The following is a 14291-nucleotide window of genomic DNA, read 5'->3' on the forward strand; positions in this document are numbered from 1 at the left end:
CAATGTTCCCTCTAAGGTGTGCGGCCGTGTGGGCGCATGCCCCAAAACTAACCCCCATGTAGCCTTTTCCAAGGTCGCACAACGTTGGAGTTGGGTGTGGGGAACGATGAAAGTGTGGAGGCCGATGAAGGTTTTTTTAATTTTTAATGTTGGGTGCGTGTGCGCGCACGCTCCCCATCCCCCTGCCAGCCCGTGGGGTGGGGTGGGGTGGGGTGGAGAGGCCACAACTGAGAGGCTCGGCACTGGCCCATCCGCGGTGGGGGCGGCTCCCTTTCCTTCTCCTACCGCCTATGTCTACTGCCGATGGCTGTTGCTGGCAGTAGACATAAACGGTGGGAGAAGGAAAGGGAGCCCCCCGCCCCCATCCCTGCCCCCCCAGGCACCTCCGGCCCCCTTGCAACCCTGGCCTCTCACCGCTGCCACCCCTGCCCTCCCAGGCGCCTTCAGCCCCCTCATGCCCCTGGCCTCTCGCTGCTGCCGCTGATGGTCAAATGCAGAAATCAATCAGCTAAATTGTGGCCAGACTCAGCACTTTCTGATGCAACCGCAATTGAGCAGAGTTTTGTCACATTCCTGGAGGGAATGGTGGAAAAATCTGCAAGTAGGAAGTGGATGTCTATGGAGATTCTCAGTCATCCAGGTCATGGTTGTCCAGAAGGTGCTTTTTCAAAAGGCACCTGGACTTTCTTTGCTTTTGCATGAAAAGTTTGACTTCTGAACTGAAGAAGCTTCTTGGGTGAGAATTGAAATGTCTTCAAGAAAAAAAAGTCCAATTGCCTTTTGAAAAATCACCTTGAGGACCAGGAAGCTGGTTGATTTCTGCATCTGACCATCCCAAGTGGTCTGAAGCCCTTTGTTTTCAGGGCTCTGAATTTTAGCTTGATCTCTGAGAGTTTTCCTCCCTCTGTGGCAGTAAGAATACAATAACAATAATTTAATAACTGGAGAGATAGGATGACAACTAACAGAAGAATGAGGCAGCGTAGTCTTCCTTCAGGTTCAGAAAGGTTTTTAGATCACGGGTGCGAGCAGGAGAAAGTGACAAGCAGTGACAGTTTGGGAAAACAAAAGTGAAGGGAACATCTTGATGGTGTCAGGAAACATGAAAGACACCATTGTGGTGGCAGGTGCTTCTGGGCTTTCGGCTCTTTGTATTTAAATGCTTATGGGAGAATATTAGAGGAAACTTTCTTAATTTTTAGTTTTGCCGATTGGAGTCTTGTGGAAGCTGTCATTCAGCAGACCTGAAGGGCTGCAGGTTGAGGGAATACTGGATTAAAGTGAAGAATTAATTGGTCAAATGGATAACCCCTAAGATTGCAGAGATGGGGGTGGGGGGGGCAGGGAATCCCAGTTCCAGCTTCACAATGAGTCCTATCCATTCCTCTAAAAAAAGGCTTCTACTTTCATCTATAATGCAAATGTTGCTATAAAAGACCATACTTTCCAGCAACCACATTGCATGCATGTAATCAGGAAAGATTGCAGGACAATGAGTTTGGCGGCAATCTAAGGAATTGTCTTCCAGCTCTTCAAGATTGACTTTAAGAGTGCCAAAAAGCCAAGAGCAAAATTAGCAGCCACAGAGGTGACAGGTGTGTGTATGTGTGTGTGTGTTTGTGTGTGTGTGTCCAGTGAAGGGCTACCAAAAATTTTACTACCACACTGTGGACGTGGCTTATGCTTATGCATTTTCTTTCAACTTCTTTTAGTGCAAATTGGGTGCTCTGGGGTGGAGCCCCATTTTTGCTAACGCACTGCATCCCTCTCCATCCAGGCAGACGCTCACCCCTGTGTATGTCCCTCTGCAAGGACTTGGAGGCATACACCACACCTCTCAGGAAAAGAGAAAATGCTGGCGATTGACTTTATGAGTGCCAAGAATAAGCTGAGAGCAAAAGTAGCAGCAGGAAGGGTGACAGGGGTGTGTGCGTGTCCAGTATTGGGCAGCCAAAACTTTTACTACCACATTGTGGGGGTGGCTTATTTTGTGGGTGTGGCTTGATGGTCATGTGACTGGGTAGCAGCAGCTTGCCGGCCATGTGACCAGATGGGAGTGGCTTGAACAATCATCATTGTTCAAGTGAACTGTTAAGTCTTCGACTTACAACCTCACCAGTGTCGCTCTAGAGATATTCATGAAACTGCTTCACCTCAGCAACTGCAGGCTACACCTCTTTGTCCAGTTGGCTGTAGTTCCATTCAGCCACTGACAGAGTTCTTGAGTAGAAGACAATTGGTGCCTCGGCACCATTGGCATTTGATGTTTGAAGACTGCCCGACCCCAATGGCATCGAAGCAAACCGCCATTGGGGACCGTGACTAGTTGCATGCCAGCAGCCAGGTAAGGGTGATGGGCAGCATCTCAGAAAACTGTATTAACACACTGTCCGATGATAAAAGCTTTTTAACAGCAGTGGATGTGGCAGCTTTGCTTTGGTTCCAGGTCCATCTAGCCCCTTTGTCCAGAAGCCTGTGCAATGGGTCAGCAGAAATATACTGTAAAAGTTCAGTAGCCCCACTAATGCATGGAACTCTGTCTGATTATGGGGGTGGGTGGGAGAATCTTGAATGGGTCTGAACTTTTCTTTGGTGGGGTGTAAACCTGAGATATCTATCAGGTAACCCAGAAATTCAACCCAGAGTACTGCTATTTCACACTTCTCCTTCTTAACCCAACCTCTTGGAACCTCCTCAGAACTAATTTTAAGTGGTCTGAGAAGTTCCTTATTATAATTGTTGGATATTAAGATGTCGTCAAAATATGGAATTACTCTGGGAATGCCTTCATCCTTTGGCTTCACTCCCTTATTGAGTATTCAACATTATTTATCACTTCCTATGCGTATATCTGCCTTTTTCACTCTTTCTCCCATTTACTACCACTGCTCCAATTATCTTGGACTTTCTCCCCTTCCCTCCCTGTAAAAATTTATTCAGTAGTGATTGTCAAAAAATGAAGATTTATAATTTGTGCTGCCTATCTTATCAGCTATTTTGTTAACAAATATGACCTTTCAGGGGAGACATTTTTGAATAGTGCCTATTTATTCCCTACCTCTAAAACTATTGATCCTGACCTAAGTGCACTGATTCCTGTTAATTATTTATTACAGAATATGGCATAGGGTTCAGAAGTACTGTGTAAATCCAAGCAATTGTGACTCTATCGTTGTTATATCTAACAGACCATGGTTAATCATATTGGAATCAAATTAACATGAGCAGTAAGTGGATTGACTACATCTTATTTTGGGAGGATAAGGTATCAATTGGAGTCAAGACTGCAGCATTCCCCAACAAGGAATATTAAATGTTGTTATGAATCGCAAGCAAAGATAAATGTTATTTTGTATGGAAAACTACTGAGTAAGTTACGTACACTCCCATGCAAGGCATCAATTTATTCCTTGGCAGGATATTTGTTATCAACATAGGAATAATAAATACAACTCATCTTTTTCCACCTACCAGTGGTGGATTTCAATATACAAATTATCCAGGAATAGAGAGCATGTTAAGTGCTACTAGTGCTACTTAGCAATTTTTGGAATGCTTTTAATGCTGAAAGAAATGTCCTCTGTTCAGAAAGCCTGAATCCATAAGATCAAACAACAGCAAATATCAATCAAACTTCGGCAAGCCACAAATTTCTGGCTTGAAATCATTCATTGATTGTAGGACATGAGTGGCTTCTTTCGTCAGTTCTTTTGGCAAACCACCATCAGGGACCATGACTACTTGCATGCCAGCAGCCATGGCCGCTTTGACCCCATTTGGGGCATCTTCAAAGACGAGGCACTTTGCTGGAAGTACTGGCGGTTCGAACCTCTTGGCGGCAACCAAAAATATATCAGGCTGCGGCTTGCCATTTTTTACCTCGGGGTCATCTCCCATCACAATGTGATGGAAAAAACCAAAAAAGGGCTTCAGTCGCCCCGTTTTCATCTCAAATCCCTCGCGAGTGGAACTGGTGGCGACGGCAATGGGGATCTTGTGCCCATGCAGATGGCGGACCAGCTTTTCGGCACCAGGCATTAAGGCAGAAGTGGGATATAGTTCTTGTTTCTTTTGGTTGGTTTCGTGGAGGATTTCTTCAACGGTTAAGGGCAGGTTAAAGAGCTTTCGGAGAATCTCCAGACCATTCACTTCTTTCATCCCCATGATCTGGCATCTTTCCTTCCAAGTATATGTCTTCCCATAGCGGCTGCAGAGTTCTTTCATGATGTCGGTGAAGATATCCTCCGTGTTTATGAGGGTGCCATCCAGGTCAAAGATGACATGAGTGACGGGCTGTAGTGGCTTGCCTCCGTCAGAGGAAGCAGCCATCGCGGCCTCCGCCCTAGGCAACCTGTTCTCCTGCTAAACCTACCACCAAGGAGAACTGTGAGAAATGAACTATGCTTGCTCAATGCTGTTTCCCTGTCTTTGCAATGGATGTCTCATGCACGCTGTGTTTTCAGCATTCAGGAATCCAAGCTTCGGCTGCCTGTTTCGACCCTTTGTGAAGATTGTCGTTGGGCGGGTATAGCATGCACGTCTCCTTCTGCAAAGATGTTTTAATAATCCATAGGAAAGAAGAGCCAGCCGTAGTATCAAACTCTGTGGTCCCAGCATTTGATTAAAATAAAGAAGAGGCATTAATTAAATAAGTTTGCTTTGGAGGGTAGGTAAGACAAGCTACAAGCCCACACTGGACGTTGAATGGAGCCATGCCTCTTTTCCCGAATTAGTCTGAATGGATCTAGTGCTGTAACCCAGACTTCCCCAATGTAATGCAGTAGAAATTGAAAGTCCCATGCTTGGCTTGAGTGGTGGGACGCAAGTTTCAATATACTTGAAAGGCCCAAGGTTGGAATGACTGGTACAGGTAGTCTTTGACTTACAAAAGTTTAGTGACCGTTTGAAGTTACAAAGGCACTGAAAAAAGTGACATGACCGTTTTCCATGCTTATGACCATTGTGGCTGTTGTCCTACAAATGCTTGACAACTGGTTCATATTTATAATGGTTGCACTGTCCTGGGGTCATGTGACCTTCCTTTTTGGACCTGACAAGCAAAGTCAATAGGAAAGCCAGATTCACTTAATAACAGGCTTACTAATTTAACAACTGCAGTGTTTCACTTAACAAATGTGGCAAGTAAAGTTGTAAAATGGGACAAAATTCACTGAACAATTTTTTCACTTAACAATGTAAATGTTGGTTTTCAATTCTGGTTATAAGTCGAGGACCACCTGTGTTGTGTTTTTTTCAAAACTGATGTCTCACTATATGTTTAGATTTTTATCCTGCCTTATTTATTACTTCATGATTAATTCAAGGTGGCAAACATATAGGATACTTCTCCTTCCTATTTTCCTCACAACAATGATCCTGTCACTGGCCCCAAAGTCACTTAATGCAGAACGAGAACTTAGTCTTCTGGTTTCTAGACCAACACCCTTGCTGTAACACCAAACAGCATATTAGTTGGCATATAAGTCCAACTAATAAATAAATAAATATAATAGCTAATATATATATACCATATACAGATAGTTCTAAACTTAACAGTTCATTTAGTGACAATGTTACTGAAAAAAGTGACTTATGGCCATTTTTTACAGTTATGGCCTTGGCATAGGCGGGGCGAGCCAGAGATGGTATTTACTGGTTCGGTGAACCTATTCAAATTGCCGCTACCAGTTCGACTCTTTCACCATCACTGCTAGTAAGGAGTGGTGTTTACTCTCAGTTTATATTCTAGTGGCTTGTCTTATCAGTGTCGGTGGGAGTGGCCTCGAAGTTTGTTTGTTTGGACTATTTATTGTTAGCAAACCTTACTCCTTACTAGCACTGATGATGTTATATCATTTGATAATGAAATGTTTTCAATAAAACAACCAGATGCAGAGAGCACCAAGGACTGTTCATTTCTACGTCGAGCTACAAATATTCTCCTAACTTCAGCTCTGACTTGCATTGGCAGGGCCAGATGCTTAAGATATTTGTAGTAGAACAACCGGGAGACTGTCAGTTAAAACTTCACAACTTAACAAAACTTAAAACTTACAATCGATTGCTTCAGAGAGTCATAATCAAAATATTGTCCTCCTCCTTCTATCGTTATATAACATTGTTACTTCTTAGTTTCATCTCATGTCAGTGTGTGATTACATTCACAATTAAGAAATGCTGGGTTGGGTTGCCTAATTCAATCTCTTCAACTGGGGTATCCAGCCTGTGGGAATAGTGCACACGATTGCAGGTCAGGACAAGTTTATTTGGTCCTTGCTAGTGGGATTTGGTCCACTTCACTGTAACCAGCCTTTCTCCTCAGAACAGTGTTCCTCAACCTCAAGATGCGTGGACTTCAAAGTTGGCTGTGGGATCCTGCGGATTGAAGACCAAACATCTTAAGGTTGTCAAAGTTAACTAGTTTGAAGAAGTTAGGCTACTCTAGAGAAGAATTACTGTAAGTGGACAAATCTGCAGAAACTGCCCTTTGCATTGTGGGCAATTCCTACTGTGGGCAATTCCTGTGGGCAATTCCTACGAGTTGTGGGCAATTCCTACTGTGGTTCATCTGATGCACATCTTAAATGTTAATATGACATGATTTGCCTTCAATGGATTTGCAGCTGGCTGAAGCGTAGACATCAGAGAGTTATTGTTAATGGTGAGTATTCTGAGCAGAGACAGGTTACAAGTGATGTAAAGTCAGGTGGTAGGGAAAGCAAGTAGGATGCTTGGCTGCATAGCTAGAGGTATAACAAGCAGGAAGAGGGAGATTATGATCCCGCTATATAGAACGCTGGTGAGACCACATTTGGAGTACTGTGTTCAGTTCTGGAGACCTCACCTACAAAAAGATATTGACAAAATTGAACTGGTCCAAAGACGGGCTACAAGAATGGTGGAAGGTCTTAAGCATAAAACGCATCAGGAAAGACTTAATGAACTCAATCTGTATAGTCTGGAGGACAGAAGGAAAAGTGGGGTCATGATCGAAACATTTAAATATGTTAAAGGGTTAAATAAGGTCTAGGAGGGAAGTGTTTTTAATAGGAAAGTGAACATAAGAACAAGGGGACACAATCTGAAGTTAGTTGGGGGAAAGATCAAAAGCAACGTGAGAAAATATTATTTTACTGAAAGAGTAGTAGATCCTTGGAACAAACTTCCAGCAGACGTGGTAGATAAATCCACAGTAACCAAATTTAAACATGCCTGGGATAAACATATATCCATCCGAAGATAAAATACAGAAAATAGTATAAGGGCAGACTAGATGGACCATGAGGTCTTTTTCTGCCGTCAGTCTTCTATGTTTCTATGGACTATTTACTGTTAGCAAGCCTTACTCCTTACTAGCACTGACGATGTTATATCATTTGGTAATGAAACGTTTGCAATAAAACAACCAGGTTCAGAGAGCACCAAGGACTGTTCATTTCTACCCCGAGCTACAAATATTCTCCTAACTTCAGCTCTGACTTGCATTGCCAGAGCCAGATGCTTAAGAGGTATGTAGTAGAACAACCAGGAGACTGTCAGTTAAAACTTCACAACTTAACAAAACTTAAAACTTACAATCGATTGCTTCAGAGAGACGTAATCAAAATATTGTCCTCCTCCTTCTATCGTTATATAATATTGTTACTTCTTAGTTTCATCTCATGTCAGTCTGTGATTACATTCACAATTAAGAAATGCTGGGTTTGGATGCCTAATGATGCGCGGTGTTGCTCTATGTCAGCTCCAGTACACATGCATGTACTAGCCAGCTCATTTTCATCTTTGGGGAGGGCTGTTTCATCCTCCACAGCTTCCCTGAAGCCCCAGAGTACAAAAAAAAAACCATGCCCAATGGGCAAAACGGAGGTTTGTAAAATGAACTTCCGGTTTGCCTGTTGTGCTGTTTTTTGCACTTGTCTCCTGGGCTTTAAGAAGCTTCCCTGAAGGCTCCTGGGTGCGAAAAACAGTACAACAGGAAAAATGGAAGTCTGTTTTTCTGAACTTCCAGTTTTCCCCTTTGGCCATTTCTTCACTGTCCCAGGCCTCCACTGTCCCAGGCGGGGATAGGGAGGGGCAGATAGGGGAAGCGCAGAGGAGCGGTGCACCTGTGAGGGGGGAGGGGTTGGTTGTAGGCATGTGCGTGCATGCTAGTACCTGTGGCACACACATCTTTGGCACACGAACCAAAAAAGGTTCGCCATCACTGCTATAGGGCATTGCACACCAAAACAACAAGAAATAAGTTTTCCGCATGCCAATACAATGAATTCTCACAAAACTATCAAACTATCTAGTAGATCCGTATTAGTATTATCCTCATCATCTTTCCTCTTACCCAGTGGTGAAATCCAATTTTTTTTAGTACCGGTTCTGTGGACGTGGCTTGGTGGGTATGGTGTGGTTTGATGGGCATGGCAGCAGAAGGATACTGCAATATCCCCATTCCCACCCACCTCTGGGACCAGCCAGAGGTGGGATTTGCTGGTTCTCTGAACTACTCAAAATTTCCACTACCGGTTCTCCAGAACCTGTCAGAACTAGCTTGATTTCACACCTGCTCTTACCTATTTCCTTATCTTCTTCTGACTATAACTTTGTTGCTTGTAACTTATGAGTTGTATTGTTTTATTTAGTATCCTAGTAAGATTTATGGTGATTGCTTATTTGGCATCCTGTGACTATCACTATGATTTTGAATATATTTTATGATGATTATGATCATGATTTATCACTTGTTGCTTGTAATGTACACTGAGAGCTTATGCACTGGAGACAAATTCCTTGTGTGTCCAATCACATTTGGCCAATAAATAATTCTATTCTACACTATAAATCCATAGGACGTGACCTATCCAAGCAGCTCTTGACAATCTGCCTGGCTTTACCCTCATTTCCACCCCCCATTTCCTTCTCACCCTCCCCAGTTTTATATATTTGGAGAATCTGCATAAGGCTACATTTTCTCTTCACTTCTAACTCAGCCTCTTCTCCTCAGTAACCTCAGTTCCTTGCATCATCTCTCCCTGCATCTCTTCCCAAATCAAAAGTGGCAGCTGTGATTTATAGGCCTCCATGCTGAGAGGCTTCTCAATTTCTGTTTATTTGAAAAGCCAGGCTGGGAAAAGAAAGCCAGAGGATTCCAAAGTCCTGCAGGCTAAGTGGGGGGAAAGGGGAAGAGGCCACAGGACGAGTTCCAGCAAAGGCAAGTGAGTGGGACCAAGGCCTCCGCATGCAGGTGAGGGATTGTGGAGGTGCTAAATGGATCCCAGACTGTTGCTTCCAGTGAGGTCTGGACCTATTGCTGCTAGCGGTTTATAGGAGACATTGGGTGTTTTTTTCCTTTCCAGCCTCATACCAATGCAATGCTGTTCAAATCAGCTGGAGAGAGGAAACACAGCAGTGAAGGGCTACCAAAATTTTTACTACCACATTGTGGCTTATTTTGTGCCATGTGACCAGATGGGAATAGCTTGACGATCAAGGACTTGACCAAGGATTTTCCAAGAACCTCAAACCAATACCCATATCAATGGACTCAAAACAAGCAGGACATCAAATTCACCCACATTCTAGAAGTGAGCAGCTATAGAACAGTGAAATGACAGAAACATCTCACTTAGAATTTTGAAAGTACATTTTGAGCATTGTCATAAAGGTGCCGTCATGATTAAACTGGCAGGCTTTGAGGTTTTTATACGCTTTTGGGAAGAACGCAGAGGATACCCTGCATTTTCTTTCAACATCTTTCAGTGCAAATTGGGTGCTCTGGGGTGGAGCTCCATTTTCGCTACCTCACTGCATTCCCCCTTGTCCGGGCAGCAGCCCACCCCTGAAACACAGCTACCTTTTTGTAAGAATATTAGATATTTACTATCTCACTTTCAGCATATACAGTACAGTACATGACTATTCCTTATGTTATCGTTAAATCATATAAATCCGGCACTGCAAGCAAAAGGAGGTGGGAAATCCCACAAAGGGATTCCGGGGGCGGGGCTTTGACGTCACGGAGACTACTTCCTGGCCGGCTGAAACGGGAAGGAAGAGGTCTCTGTGATGTCAAAGCCCCGCCCCCGGAATCCCTTTGTGGGATTTCCCACCTCCTTTTGCTTGCAGCACCGCGACATCCTTTTCTGTAAAAATAAAAGGAAGCAAAAGGAGGCGGGGGATTCCCCACCTCCTTGTTTATTTTTACAGAAAAGGATGCCGCAGCAGCTTGCTGCAGGCAAAAGTTCAGGTTCGGGTTTGGGTTCGGCGAACTCACCCGAACTTCATGGCAAAGTTCGGGTGAGTTCGCTGAACCTGAACTTCGTTGGGTTTGCCCAACACTAATGACAGGCTCATTTCTACCTGGTATGTAAAATATATCTGACAACATGACCCACAGAGGAGAACCTTCGGTACCAGACTTTAACTCATTATTTCCTCTGCTTTGCTAGGATGACCAAATTAGAAGTGACTGAATTAATGATAAGGAAAGAATGAGTGATAGAAAAGTCTGAAGGAAGTTAAAGACAGTTCTTGCATGAAGCATTGCATTGAAGTACCTGGGAATTAAAAAGAAAGGAAATGGGCAGGAAAATCCTCTAAGGGGCTCACCACAATCAGAACAAATGACATTGTCGTATTCACCATTAAACAATCATTACCTCTGAAAGTGCAGGTCAGCATTTGCTGCAGTTAAAAGAACTACAAGAGATACCATCCATCATTCCAGAATTTCCACTTGGGAATGAAAACACAGATACAGTTGATGGAATTTGACAGCAGTTTCTCATTACAACTGGAGAGAGTCTTGGGGACCACTTTTTCTAAGAAACAAGAGGGTGATTTAATATACAGGAACTGCATATCACCCAACCTTTCAGTGCTCCTCATTCCCAATGAGATATTGGGAATGTATTTATACACAGCTCTAAAAAATAAAGGGAACACTTAAACAACACAATATAACTCCAAGTAAATCACACTTCAATGAAATCAAACTGTCCACTTAGGAAGCAATACTGATCGACAATCAATTTCACATGCTGTTGTGCACATTCAGCTTTGTACAGAACAATGTATAGTGGTATCTCTATCTAAGAACGCCTCTACTTACAAACTTTCCTAGATAAGAACCCGGTGTTCAAGATTTTTTTGCCTCTTCTCAAGACCCATTTTCCACTTACAAACCCGAGACTCCGAAATTGTAACTGGAAAAGGCGGGGAGAAGCCTCTGTGGGGCTTCTGTAGGAATCTCCTGGGAGGAAACAGGGCTGGAAAAGGCAGGAAGAAGCCTCCATGGGGCCTCTCTACGAATCTCCTGGGAGGAAACAGGCCAGAAAAGGCGGGGTGAAGCCTCCATGGGGCCTCTCTCCTTCTCCTGGGAGGAAACAGGGCCTCCACCCTTCCTGTGGTTTCCCCAATCGAACACATTATTTGCTTTTACATTGATTCCTATGGAAAAAAATTGCTTCTTCTTACAAATTTTTCTACTTAATAACCTGGTCATGGATCAAATTAAATTCATAAGTAGAGGTACCACTGTAGAGTGCATCTTCATCAAGGAGAACTAAGTTGAGTACACTGCCTCCATCCTAATCCAACCAAAGTAACATCTAAGTGTGAACCATGCCAGTATTATGTCTCAGCCTGAAACACAAAGTCAATTATTCAAAAAGGGCACCTTCATTGATGGTTTGCAGCATGGACACCCACTGTTCCAACTCTTCATCCAGATAGCTTGCAAAGATTTCCCACTCTACGCCCAGGACCTTCTCACAGACCCGACTACTCTCAAAAAAGCCTATCTTCATCAAACTGGAAAGGGAGGGTTTCTTTAATCATGAACTTCCTTTTTTAAAAAACAGAGAAATCATCCTTTAAACCTCTCAATAGCATATTGAGATCAAGATGGCTCTGTCTTCAGTTACTGAAAGTTTTATTTATCCTCTCCCATAAAAATGCCACGAACATGTTTGAAAAAGAACAGGACCTTAACATAGAAAAACATCCAGCCTCACTGGTTTGGCAGTGTCTGGCTTGTCTGTAAAAAGTAATTAAATCAGCACAAGAATTTATGAGAAAAGGAATATTATGGAAGCAATCTGGTAAGTAGTATTCCTTCGGTTTTTGTAGTGTGTATACTGAGGCCACTGTTCCACATCTACCTCTATAGCAAATCTGAATTTTATCATGCGTCATGTCTTTTTATGAACTGTAATATAGTTACAGCAGCGGTAAGTCTCCTATCAGGATGTTAATAGCATCTAGATTAAGAGGTGCTTCTTCTGAGAAAACAATTCCCACTCACATTCCACCCAGTTTAATTTTTCCTATTGTTGAACTGGCATGCCTAACAAACTGCTGTAATACCAACTTAGTGACATATTTGCGAAAGATGTTTTTTGAGAAAATGTTATTATTTAATATTTTTTATATATATATATTTAAGGCCATAGAATTGAAGGCTAATGAGTCCCAAATATCACGTCCCCAAAACTCTAGGGTAGGGATGTCAAACTTTCAACCCATGGACTGGATGTGTCACACACTGGCTATGCCACACCCAGTTTAAAGACAGGCCAAAAAATTGTGATATTACACTTAACACCACCATGATGACACAAGTTTGACACCCCTGCTCTAGGGCATCTTTTGAACCCTAGTCAGGTTTGGGTTAGTAGCCTCATTGTTCCTCTGCTACTACAGTATCTATTTTCCAGGGGAAAGTCAATTTACTCGGAAATATTTCAGTAACATCACTTCTTGCTTATATAACTTACAGGCATAACAGATGGATAATTTGGCCCTTCCTCTCCTGCTTAGAAGATAAATCTATTGTATCTCACAGGACATAAAATATAATTTAGTTTTTTCAAAAGCTACAAGCTAATATTTCAACAGTTACATTGCAGAACTGCCCCAACTGCAGTTGTTAAACTTGGTTTTAAAAAATGCAAAAGAAAGCACTGTGCTTCAAACAAACGCAGGAAAAATTGCTACAAATGAAGCATTTTTCGTGCCAAAATATTCATAAAAATGCTGGAAAGATCTCAAATTATTTTCATTATTGATCACAAACTCTAAAAAATAGATGGACTCATGCACAGAACTCAAGATACAAGAGGGATGCCAAACATTTAATTCCATCACAAGCACATGCAGAGAAAGAGAGCTTGTGAGAATTTAGCATAGAAAACAAGTCTCAGCAAAATAGTGCAAATTCCCAGGGAAGAGTTTTATATTTGGTTCCACCAAAAGAGCAGTTCTTTTCAGAGTCAAACATGCCTGTGCTTCAATCATCTTGGACTTCTACGGTTTTCTGGAATTTTCCAACTATAATTCAGAGACTGTTTGTAAGAGTTAAAAAAAATATCAGTTTTCCTCACCCTCCATCTAAAGACTTATCCTGTATTCTTCCTTTGTTTTAAAAAGAGGATAATCAGAAGTGCATAAAAAACAATTGGTGTCAACCTGCCTTCCATTGAGGACCTGTGTACTGCACTAGTCAAAAGGAGGGCATTGAAAATATTTACTGATCCCTCGCAACTTGGACATAAATTGTTTCAACTCCTACCCTCAAAATGTTGCTACAGAGCACTGCACACCAAGGCAATTAAACACACAAACAATTTTTTCCGAAATGCCATCACTCTGCTAAACAAATAATTCCCCCAACACTGTCAAACTATTTACTAAGTCTGCACTAGTTTTTTCTCATCATTCCTATCACCCATTTCCTCCCACTTATGACTGCATGCCTGTAACTTGTTGCTTGTATCCTTAAGATTTCTATTAATATTGTTTCCTCATTGCTTATTTGAGCCCTATGACAATCATTAAGTATTGTACCTCATGATTCTTGACAAATGTATCTTTTTCTTTTATGTACACTGAGAGCATAGGCACCAAAGACAAATCCCTTGTGTCTGCAATCATACCTGGCCAATCAAAAATAAAGAATTCTAAAAAGAATTACTTTTCTGTATCTAGCAAAAGGAGAGGCCTGGCAGTCTAATTTTACCTGTGGCTAGAAACTATGTCATCCATGTGGGGTTTTGTATGTGTCTGAACTTGAAGCCTGGCATGTGGCTATATTCACAACAATATTTGCATCACAATGTCTAATGCAAGAACAGAAGTCAGAGCATTGCATTATGACATCATCACACAGTTTGCCCCTCTTTGCTGACCAGAACAGTGTTTCCCAACCTTGGCAACTTGAAGATATTTGGACTTCAACTCCCAGAATTCTTCAGCCAGCGAATGCTGGCTGTGGCATTCTGGGAGTTGAAGTCCAGATATCT

General features: G+C 42.4%; 1 pseudogene; it reads right to left on the reverse strand.

The window, feature by feature from the left end:
- Positions 1-3624: 3624 nt before the first annotated feature.
- On the reverse strand, positions 3625-4335 carry LOC139158620 (pseudouridine-5'-phosphatase pseudogene; annotated as a pseudogene).
- Positions 4336-14291: the final 9956 nt, after the last annotated feature.

This window comes from Erythrolamprus reginae, chromosome 2 (genome assembly GCF_031021105.1).
Source record: "Erythrolamprus reginae isolate rEryReg1 chromosome 2, rEryReg1.hap1, whole genome shotgun sequence".
Taxonomy (NCBI): Eukaryota; Metazoa; Chordata; class Lepidosauria; order Squamata; family Dipsadidae; genus Erythrolamprus; species Erythrolamprus reginae.